Source organism: Montipora foliosa, chromosome 8 (genome assembly GCF_036669935.1).
Source record: "Montipora foliosa isolate CH-2021 chromosome 8, ASM3666993v2, whole genome shotgun sequence".
NCBI lineage: Eukaryota > Metazoa > Cnidaria > Anthozoa > Scleractinia > Acroporidae > Montipora > Montipora foliosa.
In genome coordinates, this window is record NC_090876.1 from 30,390,477 (window position 1) to 30,395,476 (window position 5,000).

Here is a 5,000-nt window from a genome sequence, read left to right on the forward strand (position 1 = left end):
CTGAAAATCAAAACATATGTTAATTAAAATAGGAAAAGGGCAACCAGAATTATTAAGTTAGATATTGAACATTGAGTGTGGGCACTGATAAGGTGTTTGGCAATCACTAAAGTCAATTTAAGGATATTTCAGTAAACAATAGTATAGGTCCAAGGAAAAGTCAACAGTCAACCAACAACGCAGCCCTTCAGCCCACTCTCCAGGGTTGGGGCGGGGTTGTATCATGGTCTATCGCTATTAGGGGGTGGGATTGCAAAGAAACACCCCATGCTCATTTGCATCTAATAAAATAACCACAGAATAACAAAACAGCGCATTTAATGCAAGCATCGTTCTTTTAAGCACTGAATGAATAGTCTCCAGTCCCACAGCTCATCCAGTGCCCCCTTGCAATCAGCTTTTCAGGGCAATGCGAGCTAACAATAGTTAACTCATGTGTTGATATTCTGGTATTTAAATTTGTTTACATGCGTGCGACAATCACCTATTTATGTCGCAGAAAATGTCAGCATCGTTTTTCCATCTGAATTACTTCAAAAACACTTGCATTCCAAAATATTACAGAGTATGAACCTCGCGAATTCAAGTCACGACCATGCCAGTCCATAGCAAAGAAAGACTGCAACGCAAGGTTACAAGAGAATATTTACCTTTTAGTATTATATTGTCTGGGTCACAAAAGTATTAACTACGGGAAACTCGTATTCGGTCACTATAATGGTCCAGCAGTTAGGGGTCACAAGTCCTAAAGTGGAACGTATTGTTTCCACTTTGAAATGTGGTTTTTTGAAGAATTAGCCTCACTGTACCGTCCTTTTCAGGGATGGTAAAGATGGTTGAGATAAATTCACCAAGCTGATGGGTACATGTCACGATAATTCCAGTTGAAATGAAAAACGATTTGTTCAACTCTAAATGCTGAATATACTCACTAGCACAAACATGAAATAGACACTGAAAATGTTCATTTACCGAAAGCTGAAAGCTCAAAAAGGCATTTCTGTTTCTTTAATTAAAACATGATTGTTCAACTTCTTAGTAACCTGGCACAATACCTCATGTTTGCGTGCAAGCATTGTCACTTGCATTGCCTGAAAATGCTGTTTAGTAATGATGTTGTTTTTATTCTTTTTACAAACCTGGCTGATTTGAGTGCTTTTGCAACTTCGTAGTGTTTGGTTTTGTTTTGTTTGTCATATGAGATATTGTATATTACACCTTGCACAAGTCATTTTCAAAGATTGACTCCTGCTTCTGTGATTTTGTGCTTATCCTCTAGAGCCCTTTATCCTTCAACATCGAAACAGGTTACTTTGAGGTTTGCATGTATGAACCTTTTCAAAACTCATAGACAAAATGCCTGCATATACAACAACTGCTGAACCACAAAACTATTAAGCACTTGAGGCCTTGATTTTTTTGTGTATCTACAGTTCCAGAAATCAAAGAATACAAGATAAGTATCCCATGAACATTTAACAAAGAAATTAAGAAATTGCTTTTTTGGCCATCAAAAATGGGGGGGGGGGGGGGGGGTGGGTGGTCAACTTATACACAGCATCGACTTATGCACGGGTAAATACGATATGTGCTTATGATCTCTTTGTATTGAGTTTGGGGGGGGGGGGTGGTAAGCCAGCTGCTTTGGTGGTGATGAGACAAATTCAATACAGAGTCAATACACCAGACTCTGGGGAATATTAAGAGCACATGACAGTATATATCGACCAGGGCCTCATAAAATGGCCATTTTTGAAAATCTTGAAAAACTTTCTTGAAATACTTTCTAGAAATAGGTTATGTTTTGCTAGTAATAGAAAAAATATAGTTGAGCTTGGTTTAGTTTTATTTTTAGAGAAAAGAGCCATTTTCCTTTAAGCCACCACACACCCACTTTTTGCCAACTTCACACACTTCATTGGTAAAATATCGATAAAAAATTATATGAAGGCTAACCCTAAACTCAAAACGAAACATCAAATCGCTAAGAGGGATAGTTGCCCGTACTTCTGGTAATGTTTTGTTCAAGCTGCAACGAATACTTATTTTGGGAGGGGGTTTTGAATTTCGGTATCGTTTTGGACTATTTTTATCAGCATAAAGAAGCACCAGATTTAATGGCCTAAATCAAATATTGCTATTTCATGCCAAAGAAACTGTTATTAAATTTTTGGGCTGCTAAAATTGCACATATTGAGAGCGTGTGATGTTCATGTGATAAACATTACAAAATATTCATCGATAAGAGCCTAAGATAAAAAGATTCTATTGGGATAACTTAACAATCAAACGAAAAAATGCTTTATGGCTGCTTATTCTTTACAGAAGAGCAGCCGGATTGTAAAAGTTCGGAAAACAAAGAAATGTAAGGTGCCTTTCCCCTCTTTGGAAGATTGTCGATGCTTAGATCGAAGTAGACACAGATGCGTTTCAACTGACAAATATTGTAAGTGTCATAGATGATTGGGTGCTCAATCTGGACATCATGAAGGACTTGATTCTTCGAAGTCGAGTAGGCACTCTCTTGCTCTACAGGTTTGTCATCAATGGCCAAAACTACTTTTTCTCCATGTTTCACTTTGGCTGCTTTCCTTAAAAAACAAGACCTATTTTGCTGTGTGAGGAACTCATTGTACTTGAAGCGACAATCTCCCTTCTCTGTCTTTGCATATCGCAGGTCTTGTGCCACTTTTCTTGGGTCAGCTTTATTTCCTGTTTCTTGGCCAAGACTGAATTTTTCATGTAAGTAGCTCTTTTTGGTTGGTGTTAAATCTCTTTCGTCCTTTGGACGTTTCAGAGCCCAACCCTTTTTGAGGAATTTTGCTGTACTTGTACATAATTGTGTGGAAACAGCAGGTATGTGCGGTTGTTGACTGACACCTTCCAAAAGCTTTAATAATAATAAATAATAAGATAAGGCAAAAGAAAGTTCAAAAGTGCGTAACAAGAGCAATACAATATATGACTAAAATAAAAATGGCAAAAATTATAAAAATGCTTTTTTATAAAGGAAAGTTTTGAGTTTGTTTTTAAAAAAGGACACTGAGGAACTGTTCTTAATGTCAAACGGGAGAGGAGTATTCCAGAGTGTGTCACAGAGAAAGGTCTTGCATCGTACAATCTCAAATTAAAATGCTGAAAATGAAGAAGTTCTTTGATGATGAACATAGCTGACGAGATGGAATGTAAGGTATAAGCAGATTGCAAATGTACGAAGGTGCCAGATTGCTAAAAGCTTTATACGTGATGAGTAAAATTTTAACCATGATACGATAATGACTAGGAAGCCAGTGAGAATTAAACAAAATAGGCATCACGTGTTCATGTTTACTTGAAAGAGTAATGAGACGAGCAGCAGCGTTTTGGACGTGCTGTAACTTTTTCATTTGGTAATTCGGAAGGCCACAGAGTAAAGAATTGCAATGATGCAGTGTTTCAGTAGTGGGCGATGTCAGGTACTTTTTACTATCTATCCTAGCAAACTTTTCAGTAAAAATTAAATCTCACCTGCCGTATCCACACTCGTATGCAGACGATACTCAATTATACTTGTCATTTCGCCCATTAGAGGGTACGAGTGAAGCTGAGGCACTAGATGTTATGGAGAATTGCATCGCAGATGTTCGTTCATGGATGATTAATGTAAAGTTGATGTTAAACGATGATACGACTGAGTTTCTGGTGACCGGAACGAGCAAGCAGCTATCAAAAGTGTCTGTCAGTAGTATTAGGGTTGGCCATGTTGATGTAGTCCCTGCACACTCGGCAAAAAATCTGGGTTCCTGGTTCGACTCGGACATGGATATGGTAGTGCATTCTTCTATCTGTATAATATCCCACACGTACAAAAAGACCTCACTAGTGAATGTACTGAGAAACTGATTCATGCATTTATAACCAGTAGGTTAGACTATGGCAACAGTCTCCTCCATGGAGTTTGTGACCATCATATGCAAAAACTCTGTGTCATGTGCTATTGATCTTCTGCACACCTAAACACTGTCATATTACGTCGCTTCTTCAGCAACTTCACTGGTTGCCTATCCGATGTATCAAGTTCAAAGTCCTTTTGATCACCTTTAAAGTACTCCAGGGTGCAGCCCCTAAATATCTAATTGATTTAATTTTCGTCTTACTGCCATCCCATTACGATTTATGATGAAATAATAAGGGGATTCTTCTGAGCACCCCAAAGCGTTTTACAAAAGTTACCATGGGGGATCGATCCATCATGGGGGCAGCACCACGGCTTTGGAATAGTCTTCCCATAGGCATTAGATCTGCTTGCACCACAAATGATTTTAAACGGAAACTTAAAACATTTTTATTCAGCAAGGCATTTTGTTAGTACAATTATTTTATATTTACATTTTTACAGTTTCTCAGCAAATTACTTTTCTAATTGTAAATAGTGTAGTTTCTGTCTTATTGATTCCATAGTAATTTTAAATAGGTTTTTATTTTTAATTTATTTTAAATTTATTGTAATGTCTGTAATGTGCATTAATTTGATTATTCTTATAGAAAATGCGCAATATAATAATAATAATATTACACATCACACATCACATGCTGTGTAATCAAGCGTAGGAGTATCTTCTTAACTTAGGACTGTTTTCTTGCAAAGGAGCCGAAAGTGACTAAATAATTTTATCACAACAAGGAAAATCCTTTGGTTTGAGTAGCTGCATTGTTGCAGATACTCTCAACATTTCCGAATTCTAATTTTGTTACCAGAAGAGTTTTTCACACCATGTACCTCTCATTTAGAATAATGTGACACGGTTTAATTCCTGCTTCATCCGGTCAGATTTTAACACTTCCTGTTTAGTTTCTTACTATTATTGATTTCGTCATTTAATCCTATAACTGCGATTACATAATCCAGGTCAAGGACATCTAAATTAAGCATTGACATTAAACCGTGCAACATCAGTGGTTATTCACATTACTCAAGACTAAAAAACCTCATCCCCTGCAGCATGTTAAATTTTAAAAGA